This window comes from Hyperolius riggenbachi, chromosome 11 (genome assembly GCF_040937935.1).
Source record: "Hyperolius riggenbachi isolate aHypRig1 chromosome 11, aHypRig1.pri, whole genome shotgun sequence".
Classification (NCBI taxonomy): domain Eukaryota; kingdom Metazoa; phylum Chordata; class Amphibia; order Anura; family Hyperoliidae; genus Hyperolius; species Hyperolius riggenbachi.
This window is the reverse complement of record NC_090656.1, coordinates 101,555,517-101,570,975: the sequence shown is the minus strand read 5'-3', so window position 1 is coordinate 101,570,975 and position 15,459 is coordinate 101,555,517. Positions and strand designations below refer to the sequence as shown.

The window sequence follows — 15,459 nt, the reverse complement described above, 5'->3', positions numbered from 1 at the left end:
TTTCTGACGAAGAGCTGCCCCAGCTTCTTTCAGCAACTTCTCTCCTCCTACTACTCTCTGACTCCCCCTCTGAACTGTCCCCCTCTTCATCTCCTCTATTGGGAACATACAGAGGATCCCTATCATCGTCATCATCGTAATCATCCTGCCCAGCTTCGCTTGCCTCAGACAAATCCAAACATGCACCATCAGTAGGTCCTTCATCCTCCTTACACGTTACATCCATAGTGTTGCCGCGTAACTCAGACATATGAGCTGGTGAAAATTCATCTGGCTGTAACAACAATGGCTGTGCATCAGTGATTTCAACACTAAGGGCTTGATTCACAAAGCGGTGATAACTCAGTTATCACGCCTAAAAGACTTTAGGCGTGATAAGCTTTGCACTAGCAAAGTTATCACCGCTTTGTGCTCTAACTCGCGCGAAGCTACGCGCGCGCGCAAAGTCCCATAGGGCTTAATGGGAGCTTCGCGCGAAGCGCCGGGTGCTGCGCGCGTGCCTGCGCGCTTGCGCGCGCAAAACTTTGCGTGCGGAAAATTCGCGCGAGTTTCTTCTTATCATGCCTAAACTGAGTTTAGGCGTGATAAAGGGGTTTTCACTCGCGTGCAAACACTTTGCACTGCTTTGTGAATCAGGCCCTAAATAATTCTTGTGAAGTGTCAAATGCAGCGGAAGTGGTGCTAGTAGTAGCGCTGGTGGCTGAGCAAGATAAGGTGTTCAGTGTCGCTAAATACTCAACCACGTCCTGACAATCTTGGGAGGTGATGGGACATGCCTTCTTCCGAGCACTGTACTGTGGGCCAGGTCCACACGAAATTACATTTACACGACCTCGCGCAGACCTGCCGGGTGGCCTTCCTCTGGCTCTGGCACTACCTCTTCCTCTACCTGTTTTGTCCATATCGGGTATGCACGGAGTGGTATATCACACTGCGTGCACTCACGTAGGTAGGTGGGTTCACTTAACTGCACAGGTATGCGCACTGATGCGGTGGGTTCACTGAACAGAACAGGTATACAGTGGCGGGTTCACAGAACAGGTATGCAGTGGCAGGTTTACTGAACAGAACAGGTATGCAGTGGCAGGTTCACTGAACACAACAGGTATGCAGTGGTGGGTTCACTGAACAGAACAGGTATACAGTAGTGGGTCCACTGAACAGAACAGGTATACAGTAGCGGGTCCACTGAACAGTACAGGTATACAGTGGCGGGTTCACAGAACAGGTATGCAGTGGCGGGTTCACTGAACAGTACAGGTATACAGTGGCGGGTTCACTGAACACAACAGGTATACAGTAGCGGGTCCACTGAACAGAACAGGTATGCAGTGGCAGGTTCACTGAACAGAACAGGTATACAGTGGCGGGTTCACTGAACAGAACAGGTATACAGTGGCAGGTTCACTGAACAGAACAGGTATGCAGTGGCGGGTTCACTGAACAGAACAGGTATACAGTAGCGGGTCCACTGAACAGTACAGGTATGCAGTGGCGGGTTCACTGAACAGAACAGGTATACAGTAGCGGGTCCACTGAACAGAACAGGTATGCAGTGGCGGGTTCACTGAACAGTACAGGTATACAGTGGCGGGTTCACTGAACACAACAGGTATGCAGTGGCGGGTTCACTGAACAGAACAGGTATACAGTAGCGGGTCCACTGAACAGAACAGGTATACAGTGGCGGGTTCACTGAACAGAACAGGTATACAGTAGCGGGTCCACTGAACAGTACAGGTATACAGTGGCGGGTTCACAGAACAGGTATGCAGTGGCGGGTTCACTGAACAGTACAGGTATACAGTGGCGGGTTCACTGAACACAACAGGTATGCAGTGGCGGGTTCACTGAACAGAACAGGTATACAGTAGCGGGTCCACTGAACAGTACAGGTATGCAGTGGCGGGTTCACTGAACAGAACAGGTATACAGTGGCGGGTTCACTGAACAGAACAGGTATACAGTGGCAGGTTCACTGAACAGAACAGGTATGCAGTGGCGGGTTCACTGAACAGAACAGGTATACAGTAGCGGGTCCACTGAACAGTACAGGTATACAGTGGCGGGTTCACTGAACAGAACAGGTATACAGTAGCGGGTCCACTGAACAGAACAGGTATGCAGTGACGGGTTCACTGAACAGAACAGGTATACAGTGGCGGGTTCACTGAACACAACAGGTATGCAGTGGCGGGTTCACTGAACAGAACAGGTATACAGTAGCGGGTCCACTGAACAGAACAGGTATGCAGTGGCGGGTTCACAGAACAGGTATGCAGTGGCAGGTTCACTGAACACAACAGGTATGCAGTGGCGGGTTCACTGAACAGGTATACAGTGGCGGGTCCACTGAACAGAACAGGTATGCAGTGGCAGGTTCACTGAACACAACAGGTATGCAGTGGTGGGTTCACAGAACAGGTATGCAGTGGTGGGTTCACAGTACAGGTATGCAGTGGTGGGTTCACAGAACAGGTATGCAGTGGCAGGTTCACTGAACAGGTATGCAGTGGTGGGTTCACTGAACAGGTATGCAGTGGTGGGTTCACTGAACAGGTATGCAGTGGTGGGTTCACAGTACAGGTATGCAGTGGTGGGTTCACAGAACAGGTATGCAGTGGTGGGTTCACAGAACAGGTATGCAGTGGTGGGTTCACTGAACAGGTATGCAGTGGTGGGTTCACAGTACAGGTATGCAGTGGTGGGTTCACAGAACAGATATACAGCCAGGAACAAGCTAAGCCTAACTAATCTTTCCCTATGAGAGACAGTCTGCAGCAGCTCGCCCTACTCTCACTAATGCAGGCACACGAGTGACTGAATGGCCGCCGCTGCCTGCCTTATATAAGGGGGGTGGTGTTCCAGGGGCTAGTGTAGCCTAATTGGCTACACTGGGCCTGCTGACTGTGATGTAGAGGGTCAAAGTTGACCCTCCATGTGCATTATGGGGCGAACCGAACTTCCGCAAAGGTTCGCCTGCGGGACGCGAACGCGAACCACGGAAGTTCGCATGGAATTCGCATGGGAGTTCGGCCCAACTCTAAAGGTGTGCAATACTCAGAGACATGTCCAAGGTAAGAAAGGCTGAAAGACGACCACCACTGAACAAGACACACAAGCTGAAACGTCAAGACTGGGCCAAGAAATATCTCAAGACTGATTTTTCTAAGGTTTTATGGACTGATGAAATGAGAGTGAGTCTTGATGGGCCAGATGGATGGGCCCGTGGCTGGATTGGTAAAGGGCAGAGAGCTCCAGTCCGCCAGCAAGGTGGAGGTGGAGTACTGGTTTGGGCTGGTATCATCAAAGATGAGCTTGTGGGGCCTTTTCGGGTTGAGGATGGAGTCAAGCTCAACTCCCAGTCCTACTGCCAGTTTCTGGAAGACACCTTCTTCAAGCAGTGGTACAGGAAGAAGTCTGCATCCTTCAAGAAAAACATGATTTTCATGCAGGACAATGCTCCATCACACGCATCCAAGTACTCTACAGCGTGGCTGGCAAGAAAGGGTATAAAAGAAGAAAAACTAATGACATGGACTCCTTGTTCACCAGATCTGAACCCCATTGAGAATCTGTGGTCCATCATAAAATGTGAGATATACAAGGAGGGAAAACAGTACACCTCTCTGAACAGTGTCTGGGAGGCTGTGGTTGCTGCTGCACGCAATGTTGAGGGTGAACAGTTTAAAACACTGACAGAATCCATGGATGGCAGGCTTTTGAGTGTCCTTGCAAAGAAAGGTGGCTATATTGGTCACTGATTTGTTTTTGTTTTGTTTTTGAATGTCAGAAATGTATATTTGTGAATGTTGAGATGTTATATAGGTTTCACTGGTAAAAATAAACAATTGAAATGGGTATATATTTGTTTTTTGTTAAGTTGCCTAATAATTATGCACAGTAATAGTCATCTGCACACACAGATATCCCCCTAAAATAGCTAAAACTAAAAACAAACTAAAAACTACTTTCAAAAACATTCAGCTTTGATATTAATGAGTTTTTTGGGTTCATTGAGAACATGGTTGTTGTTCAATAATAAAATTATTCCTCAAAAATACAACTTGCCTAATAATTCTGCACTCCCTGTATAACATAATCTAAAACCATTAATATATATAACCCAAAAATTAAAATGTTCTGCAAAGTAAATGCATATGTATCTTCATATAGAGCAGGGGTCTCAAACTCAATCTACTTGGGGGCCGCAGGAGGCAAAGTCAGGATGAGGCTGGGCCGCATAAGGAATTTCACAATCGCGGCGCATCGCCGCCTCTGCCCGCCCCTCTCACTCTTCCTTCACAAAGGGGTGGGGAGAGACGTCGATCTGTGCGGCGATTGACGTCATCACGTCAGGAGGGGCAGAGCTGAAGCTGAAAGCTCTGCCTCTTCCAGGTAATGCCGGCGGATTGCCCCATGGGCGATTTGGGGGCTCTGCAGCCCTCGTTTAGCGGCGGGGATGCGGCGGATTACTTGAGGGCACTGAAGCGAACTATAAGGTAGCTTTTGCTGGCAAGGGCCACAAAATATTGTATCGAGGGCTGCAAATGGCCCGCGGGCCGCGAGTTTGAGACCCCTGATATAGAGGCTAAAAAGTTCTTCATAGTGCTAGAATTTAATCACATACAAAAAGGGGCATACATTTCCTCTTTGTATATACTTATACCCCCCATTATTTACCCACCTTAAATATCCCTCCCCCTCCCCTTAATTATGTTTCTCTCAAGAACACATACAAGGTCAATATTAAGTCCCCTAGGTCTCAACATTCCCATTTTTACCCCCCATTCTTTGCCCACCCGAAGCTTCCCGTAATTGGGGGGAGGGGGAGGGAAGCTTCAGGTGGGCAAATAATGGGGGGTAAAAATGGGAATGTTGAGACCTAGGGGACTTAATATTGACCTTGTATGTGTTCTTGGGAGAAACATAATTGAGGGGAGGGGGAGGGATATTTAAGGTGGGTAAATAATGGGGGGTATAGGTATATACAAAGAGGAAATGTATGCCCCTTTTTGTATGTGATTAAATTCTAGCACTATGAAGAACTTTTTAGCCTCTATATGAAGATACATATGCATTTACTTTGCAGAACATTTTAATTTTTGGGTTATATATATTAATGGTTTTAGATTATGTTATATATGTGGATGTAAAACGGACTCTCACTGTATTGGGGAATACGTTGGGAACATATGATTCGGCATGCTGGGCCAATAGGTGGTTAATAATACAAAAAATTTTAATATGGAATAGATGAGGGAGTGATTAAATGGAAAGATGTTGTTTTGATCACCCAGCATGCGGAATTGATAGATGTTGCGCGCTATATGTGCTGGCAATGGAAGGTGCGGCTAGAGGGATGCGGAGGTTGCGTAAGGCCAGATTCCCATATGGGTGAAGGGATGCGAGGGTTGTAAGCTTAAGCGCTTACCATAGCGAGAATCCTGTGATAGGATTGGACTGATGGAAGAGGAAAGGGCGGGGATATGATGGTAAAACACTCCTGGCCAATCAGGGCTCCAGCTCCTGATGAGTCACGTACTGTGACGAAACTAGTCGGGCGGGGCCCTTGACGGCGTGGAGTGTGTGGAGACGAGCAGGGCAACGCGGAAGCAACATGGACGGCTGACCGCACGGCAGTCATACCGGATAGCTACGCAACACTTGGGGAGCCCGTTGGGAGAGCTCGTTGGAAAAATTCATGCTGTTATGTTGTGGAGAATTTTGTAAGTGCAATACATTTTAAATTGTTTTAAGCTAAAACGGTTTTACGCTATGAGAGTTTTTTTTATTTGGAGGTCAAATATCAGCAGCTGTGAATCTCCTGAGAATTGATGTAGCCCCTGGTGGGAACACTAAAGATGCAGATCGATAAGGTCGGGGGTGACCTGGGAATAACCCAAGGCGTGATTAAGACCTAATTGGAGGTCTTGGAAGAGGGTGAGTCCCTTTCCAATATTTGGTGTGGTGGTGGTGATAATCAAGGTCCAGAAACTACAGAGAAGAATTTGTTTGAGAACGAGAGACTGTGTCTCCTAGGAACAGCAGGATTGTGTGGCGCTATAATATTGGACTTTTTTTGTGTGGATTTTTATAATTTTTGCGCACTGCCTGGTATATCTAACACATTTGCGCATCCCAATTGTATTTGACTGTACTTAAAGAAAGCAGTTGCAGCCTGCAAGCCTAAGAATGTGACTGAACTGGAGGCTTTTGCCCATGAAGAATGGGCTAAGATACCCGTAGATCACTGCAAGACACTTGTGCCAAGCTATGCTTCTGGTTTAAAAGCTGTTATAACTGGAAAAGGATGTTGTACTATGTACTAAGATTGAATGTCACTTGGGGGTTCAATACAACTGATAATGATGTGAGCACAGAAAAGACATTTGTGGTTATTTCATTATAAATGTTATATTTGTCTGACTTACAAGTGCCTCTTTGATTTAATTGTAAACAAGATGACTGAAATGATCAAAATCAATGTCAAACTGGCCAAAACACTCAATTTCACTGGGGGTTGAATAATTTTGAACACAACTGTACATCAAGAAGCGACTCATCAGTGGCCCATACTCCTCCATACTCAGTAAAGCAACATTATTGAAATGTATTTTTTTTTATAACAGTGATCACCATGATGCACTTGCACTGTAGCTAATTTTCTCTTCGTATAATCATAGAGTAAAAGCGTATGCTGTACACACAGGAGGTAGTAAGTCAATCTTGCAAGTATATTGCATTATTGATCAGGGAAAATTTTAACTTCCCTAAAAGTGTTAGTATATTTTTTCTGGAGTATTCTTGCATTGTCTTCTAATGGCACTTTGATTAATAATGTAATATACTTGCATTACCATTATCGATCGCGACCTGATCAAACCTGTCGGAAATTATAGATTCAACCTGTCTATATTAGGGGAAATTGCATAGTGTGTGTGTGTGTACATGGTGTGTATATGATGGGAAATTGCATGGTGCAGTGGGTGCTTATTCCAGAAAAATGCTTGCTTAGTTTTGTTGTCATTATTACCCTCCTTATAATATCCTTGCAGCTCTTATCAGCACTTTAGTAAATACTGGGTATGCGAGCACTGATCTTTTTGGTTTGACTGACTTTGGGCATTTGGGCTACTTAGTCAATTTTGTAATGTCAAGAATTTACAAAAAATAAAAAATAAAAAAAAAGTATGCTGATTTCATATTTGGAAGATCTGCTGTCTAAATGTCATATTTTAGAAGAACATGGCTTTTTGCTTTTTCTGAGAACAATTGCTGCCTAAACATTCCTAAACTTGTTTTCTGGGAAAATATGCTGCCTAAATGTATTAAAAAAGCAAGGGTCTATTTTGAAATGTGTTATGTGGAGGACTCTGCTAATTTATCCGAGGCATGTGATTGGTTACATTTATGTGGATATGCTGCATTGCAGCCTAGTTACTGTATATTATTTATTACATCTTATATGGCTGTTTTGTTTAGGGCCTTATTTTCTGCAGTCACCAACAGGAAACGGAGACCTGATGAAGTCAGAGGTGTGCAGAAACATGTTTTGAGTGACGGACCAGCAACAAGAAAGAGGCTCTGATTCCTATTGGTGACTGTTCACCCCGGTACAAGAACTAAGTGGTGCTGTGACCAAGTGCAGGCAGTGGCCACTTCACAGCTGATATTCCCTTCTTTTTGCTATGTGCTTGGTAAAACATTTATTTTGTATTATGTGTTAAATGTTTTATTTTATTTTTTTTTATTTATTTTCAAGTGCAATTTTAACTTTTTTTTTTAGGGAAGCAATACATTTGGAGAGCACTTTTTTCTCTACGCTGCCTTGTGTTTTTTAATCTGTTACCTGACAGACTTGGAGTAGCACCCGGAGGTTGGACCACTGCCAGTGCTTTACAGTCCTTCTGTTGTATTGGAAACTTTGGAGAGAGTCTGAGCACAGTTTTTCCACACACCTTTTTTCTGGATATCTCCTGCAAAAAAGATCTTTCCCAGCCAAAAGCCGAACAAAATTTGCTAGGCTGTGTAAAAAATCATTTTGGCTGAGCATTAGTCACTATGGCTGTATGGACCAATTTTTCACCCTTGCATTTCTATGCCCAGTAGTGAAGTAGCATGGAAAAACAAAGAACACTGTTTTGAGACACTTGTGGGCAAAATTGTTTGTCTGAAACCGGGCCAATAGGGTCTATGCCAGCAAAGAGTGCTCTGCAGTGTCTGGTTAATGTGCAAATTGCAGACTATGGTCTGTTTTACTACTGACTTAAAGAGACTCTGTAACATCAAAAACCTCCCCTGGGGGGTACTCACCTCGGGTGGGGGAAGCCTCCGGATCCAAATGAGGCTTCCCACGCCGTCCTCTGTCCCACAGGGGTCTCGCTGCAGCTCTCCGAACAGCCGGCGACAGACCTGACTGTAGATTCAATATTTACCTTTGCTGGCTCCAGCAGGGGCGCTGTGGCTGCTTTCGGCACGGAAATAGATGGAAGTACCCGATCTCCGTCGGGTCCGCTCTACTGCGCAGGCGCCGGAAACTTGCGCATGCTCAGTAGAGCAGACCCGACGGCGATCGGGTATTTCCGCCTACTTGAGAGCCGACAGCCGTCAGAGCGCCTGCGCAGGAGCCGGGAAGGTAAAAATGTATGTCACCGCTGCACGGAGGGCTGCAGCGAGACCCCTGAGGGACGGAGGACGGCGTGGGAAGCCTCATTAGGATCCGGGGGCTTCCCCCACCCGAGGTAAGTACCCCCCAGGGAACGTTTTGTCGTTACAGTTCCTCTTTAATCAAACATTTGGTTCTAAAACTTAGTTACCTATAGACATAGCTCCCAACCCCCCTTTTTAGGAACCAAATCCCTATGTTCCTCTTTCTTCCTGATTTGTCCCTCTTTCAAGACTGATGTACAGTATATATCTATGTATTTTTCTACTGAAAATATGTAGATTTATAATTCAAACCACACTGGTCCTTTCTATCATGATATTTCTTATTTTAAATGTTACAATGAAGAACATCATCAATTTAATTGATGGGAATAAAGTCTAGAGTCAGTTAAACACATCTTTGATTCTGAATTCTTCATGATATGCATGGTGAGGTGTGTCCTTCTTTTGTATCTCAAAAAGTTGGGAAGTATGCCTATAGATGTTAGAAGATCTTCACCTAATATATGTGATTATAGCTATGGATCAATTTTTGACAGTTCACACATACAAGGATTTTTCACACCATAACAGGGAGAAAGAGGCACCCAAAGGCAATCAAACCTTTCGTGAGTACATAGGACTAACTTCCTCAGGCCAAAAATCGGTGCCAGCTGTATCTCTAAGCTGAGCATTGAGACACTTGATGCTCAGATTAGAGATACAGCTTTCACTGATTCGATCTGCCAGGAATTGCTTAAAATCAAAACAGAAATAAATAATAAAAAATATGCATATATGGCCCCTTAAAGGGAACCTGTACTGAGTAAAATTATTTAAAATAAACACATGAGGTAACTTCAAATGAACATTACATAGTTACCTTGCCATCAGTACCTCACCATTTTCTTCGGACAATGATCCCTTCCAGTTCTGACAACATTTTGTCAGAACTGAAATATATCAGTTGCTGTCAGTTATATATCAGTTGCTGTCAGCTACAGCAGAGAGGAGAACTGATGTGTTCATGTTTCCCAATGGCTCAAGTGGGCGATGTTACAGTTTAACTGTGTGCTGACCAGAAAGCTGTTATGGTGTAATGGCCATTTTCAAAATGGAGGACGGAGAATTCTCTTGATCACAGTGGACAAACAGGATGCAGGAGAGGAGAAAGAGATTGAGGAGTAGACTATGCAGGAGGTAAGTATGACTTGTGTATGTTTATTTTGACGTTTAATTTTCAGTTCAGGTTTTCTTTAAAGGACCATTATACCAAAATTGTTAAACTTAAAATACATGTACACACATATTTATAATAAGTACCTTTTTCCCAGGTTAAAATGCACTATATACTGTATTACTTTTCTTCTATGTAGCTATCACTTACATTAGGCAGTAAAAATCACAGATCTGACTGGTTTTGGATTAGCCTATCTCCTCATGAGGAGTTCTTAGTATATGCTTTATTTTTTACAATAGGAATCCCTGGAAAGGATCCATACATAGATGTACAAAGTGTCAGCTAGCCTCCCTAATTATTTACACACTATGTTGGCTGTTTGACTGAGCAACTTCCATTCGCCAGCTTTACTCTATACATTTCAAATGTTAGCATACAACTTGGCCATAAAGTGCCTTAATGCTAATTGCTTAATGTCACTTTAATAGACCACTTATCTACTTAAATGGCATCCCCTTTGGTTCCATCACTGAACTCTGGCATGTGTAGTTTCCATGTCAACAAGTTGCTTTTAATTACAATGTTGTGTACAGCTTCCTAATTAGAGTTGACTAATTGTAGTTACTATCAATTAAATGCAAAAGCTAGCATAAAATTACCAAGGCAAGCCATTAAATAGCCTTCTTGCAGCACAAACTGCTGGTTGTCAAGTGTGTTACCAGAGAGTACGATGTAACCTATTCCACTTAAAGTGAGGAAATATATATATATATATATATATATATATAGAGAGAGAGAGAGAGAGAGAGAGAGAGAGAGAGAGAGAGAGAGAGAGAGATTTAAAAAATGCAAAGGAAAAATGGTTTTTAAACTCAGAAAAATTACCATTTAAAAAACATTTTTCCTTTGCATATTTAAAATCAAGGTATTTTTCGACACTATTCCTCTCAATATGTGACAGCAACCTCTATCCACAACACGGAGTTTCCGGCGGCGGGGGAGGAACATCGGCGACAGCTTCCGTCGCACAGCTGATCCCTCTTCCGCGTATGTACGCGGAGGGACCTGGCGACGACCTGGCACCGAACTGATAGCACACGCTCCTGTGTGCTAGCGACAGCCCAAAAAAGTTGCCCGTGAGCATGGGCCATTAGAGAGGTGACCTTTCCTGGAGAAACAAATAGGTTACTGATTGGTCCTGTGATACTGGACTATATTCTGTATACATTTTGTTTATTAATTAAATTATTTAGAGGATGCCAGCACAGCAAGGGCAAAGGGAGACTAAGAAAAACTCTGAACTATCCAGAGGCTTTCCGATACTGGGGTAAGCATGTCATTTTTTTTTTTTTGGTTACAGGTACCCTTTAAGAATAGCAGCATTCATATTTCTCTCACTGTGTCTAATGCTACATACACACTTGAGATAAAAGTCTTTGGAAAAGGCAAGATCACAGACCAATTTTACCCCCTTCCATGTAGTATGAGAGCCATACTCTACACAGTCTATTCTATGGAGCTGAACTCCCCATCAGATAAAATCTTTGCAAGATGCTGCACACAAAGATGCCCGTACACACTCAAAAGATCATTATCTGCAAAAGATCTCTTCCTGCAAAAGATCCATGCATGCAAAATGCATTCATAGTCTATGAGATCTGCAGATCCTCATACACACCTTGTTTAACAGACTTCATCTGCATATCCGGCAATCATCTGCAGATCTGAAAATCCATCCTGGTGGATCTGATCTGCAGATGATTAGAGTTGGGCCGAACGGTTCGCCTGCGAACGGTTCCATGCGAACTTCCATGGTTCGCGTTCGCGTCCCGCAGGCGAACCTTTGCGGAAGTTCGGTTCGCCCCATAATGCACCATGAGGGTCAACTTTGGCCCTCTACATCACAGTCAGCAGGCCCAGTGTAGCCAATTAGGCTACACTAGCCCCTGGAGCCACTCCCCCCCACTAAAAGGCAGGCAGCGGCGACCATTACGGTCACTCGTGTGCCTGCATTAGTGAGAGTAGGGCGAGCTGCTGCACACTCTCTCATAGGGAAAGATTAGTTAGGCTTAGCTTGTCCCTGGCTGCATACCTGTTCTGTGAACCCACCACTGCATACCTGTACTGTGAACCCACCACTGCATACCTGTACTGTGAACCCACCACTGCATACCTGTTCTGTGAACCCACCACTGCATACCTGTTCTGTAAACCCACCACTGCATACCTGTTCAGTGAACCCGCCACTGCATACCTGTTCTGTTCAGTGAACCCGCCACTGTATACCTGTTCTGTTCAGTGTACCCGCCACTGCATACATGTTCTGTTCAGTGAACCCGCCACTGTATACCTGTTCTGTTCAGTGAACCCGCCACTGCATACCTGTTCTGTTCAGTGAACCCGCCACTGTATACCTGTTCTGTTCAGTGAACCCGCCACTGCATACCTGTTCTGTTCAGTGAACCCGCCACTGCATACCTGTTGTGTTCAGTGAACAGTTTGGTGTGTCAGTGTGAAGCAGTACCTTAATTACACTACCTGATTGATGTATACACATGCAAGATGTTTTAAAGCACTTTAGGCCTGTCATTTAGCATTCAATATGATTTCTGCCCTTAAAACGCTGCTTTGCGTCAAATCCAGATTTTTCCCGGGGACTTTTGGCGTGTATCTTACTCCGCCATGCCCCCCTCCAGGTGTTAGACCCCTTGAAACATCTTTTCCATCACTTTTGTGGCCAGCATAAAAATTTTTTTTTCAAAGTTCGCATCCCCATTGAAGTCTATTGCGGTTCGCGAACTTTAACGCGAACCGAACCTTCCGCGGAAGTTCGCGAACCCGGTTCGCGAACCTAAAATCGGAGGTTCGGCCCAACTCTACAGATGATCTGCAGATGATTGCCTGTTAAATAAGGTGTGTATGATAATCTGCAGATCTCATAGACTATGAATGCATTTTGCAGGAATGGATCTTTTGCAGGAACAGATCTTTTGCAGATAACAATCTTTTGAATGTGTACAGCATCTTTGTGCAGAGCATCTTGCATAGACTGTGTAGACTATGGCTCTCATACTACATGGAATGGAGTAAAATTGGTCTGTGATCTTGCCTTTTCTAAAGACTTTTATCTCAAGTGTGTACGCAGCATAAATCTAAAATGTACAACTATGAAGAGGATACTTAGAAAACATCTCTGTGTGCTCAGTTCTTAATAGATTAATTCTTCATGGCAAATAATGAAAAAAGAAGGCACCATTTAGAAGAGTATCCTTGTATTGAATATTTTTAGCTGCTTTGTTGTCTGAGAGCAGAAATAGGTTTTCCAGGAGTAAGGCCTGTGTCCGGCACCATGGGAGGGGAAGGTGTTAATGAGCTGTAGCACTGGTGATTGCACACTGGGGATTGTAACCAAGAAGCATGAGGACTTTTTCCAGCCCTCTTATCTGCTAGTGAGTCAGGCTTCCCTGGCTGCTGCACTCAGAGCTCCCGGCCTGCCACAATGTCACATGATAAGGATATTAATGGAATACCTTCTCTGGGGTATAAGAGCACCTGTAGGATTACTCATTACAAGAAGGAGCTCTTTATACCACAGGTAAAACACACATGAAGGTCACACCAAACTATCATGTAGAGATGTTCTTTATCATCCATTTGTAATTGTTTATTAACATTTAAAGGGCCACTATGGTGAAAAATTGTAAATTTTAAAATGTACTGGTGAAGTTTGAAAAACTAGATTATCGTGCAAAAAGTCAATTTATTTCAGGAATTCTACTTAAAAGGTGAAACTAATATATGAAATAGACTCATTACATGGAAAGCAAGATATTGCAAGTCTTTATCATAAGTTTCATGAATTTGCCTTAGAGCTTATGAAAATCCCAACATCAAAATCTCAGAAAATTAGAATATTGTGAAAAGGTTCAATATTCTAGGCTCAAAGTGTCAGACTCTACTTAGCTATCATATTTTTGGGACGATAAGATGCTCCAGACCACAAGACCATAGTTTAAGAGGACAAAAACCAGGGTAAAACAGAGATATGCTAAACCTGGTACAAGGCCATCTTCTTCCCTCAGCCCCCCCTCCCCAATTTTATGTCCCACTCGTGCTTCTTGTATCCCCCTTGTGCCTTCTTTGTACCTCTTGTGTCATTCTTTGTTCCTCCTGTGTCCTCCTCTTTCCCCCTGTGTCCTCCTTTGCCCTCCTTATGTCTCCTTATATCTCCTCTGTTCCCCTGAGTTGTTGTCCTATGTCCCCCTGTGTCCTACTTTGTCCCCCTGTGTCCTTACTTATGACCTCTTCTATCCCCCTGTGTCTCCTCTGTTAATCTGTGGTGTCCTCCTTTGCCCCCCTGCGCCTCCTCAGTTCTGTGCTTCCTCTTTCCTCTTTTGCCCCCCTGTGTCCTCTTGTCTCTGCCACCCTATATTTCTGGATTCCTCCTCATCCTCCTGTGTCTCATCTGCACACACCCCCCCTCACTGTAAATGATATACTTGCCACTGATGTACCAGTAAATCCAAATGATCTGGCAGGAGTTGAGCCCGGGAGGTCCATGAAGCCATTCAGTCACTCACTCCATGTGAAAGCCGCAGCTCACTTCAACTTCCAGACACCATGTGACCAATCAGTGCAGGAATGCTGCAACCGAACATGTCAATCATGGCTTCCTGTTCTTCTGACTGGAGCCGATGGTCTCAAAGATGGGATTGCGGCTCCATCATTGGGTCAATCACTGCACTCGCTCAGTAGCAGAGGAGGTCAGAGAGATGATGGAGTAGTCCAAAACCTGTGACATAACGAAGAAGAAAAGTAGTTTATGGTGCATTTTACTCTATTTTACTGCATGATGACATAATTGGATACATTCATTTGCAATGGTGCATGGAGCGGTCTACAGTAGGTCTCCAAGGTGTATAAGCAATGAGTCAGTCCTGATCTGAGGAGTGTATTGCTAAGTACACAAATGGTTGTCAATGATTGGTTTTCTGCCCATCAGAATCTAGCGTTATGACATAGTATATGTTACTGGCCGGAAGCATCTGGCATTGCTAGTGTGCTTGAATAGCCCCACACACAACTACTATTTGAATGGGTTGTTGTCCTTCAGACAAAAAAAATAAGACAGTTTTCAACTGTGCAGCATGTGCACAGCTGTCAGCTGCCCATAATACCCTGACTACAACCACCCATGTGTACTGTTGCATTTAATTGCATGTAAAGAAACTGGGGAGCAGTTATTCCCTTGCTGCTGGACTGCTAATTCACACAGGAAAGGCAAGGTACACTTGAAATCACTTTATCACTAATCAATTAGTTTTTTTTTTCTAAGGCAAACTTTAGTACGACGGTCAACACATCAAATACATTTTCGCTGAAAATAAACAATGTACTGCCCTTTGTCAAATAGTAACACTGTTGTACTTAATGGAATTAGGACAGTATATTTACGCCCCCGGAGACTTCATCTTAGCTCCAGACAATTGAAAAAAAAATACATAAATATTTTCCTTAGGGATTCAACTTTTTTAATATGTATGTCATGATGGTATATTACTGCTATTTTTGCAAATAGGGGCTTGTAACAGACTCAAAACTGAAAAAATACACCTTTATTCCCAAATAAA

The 15,459-nt window shown here is 43.9% G+C and overlaps 1 protein-coding gene across 1 annotated transcript in view; it reads left to right on the top strand.

Moving 5' to 3' along the window:
• Positions 1-15,459, top strand: part of ANO3 (anoctamin 3) — a 522,514-nt gene that overhangs the window by 191,219 nt on the left and 315,836 nt on the right. The gene's annotated exons all lie outside the window — the stretch shown is intronic.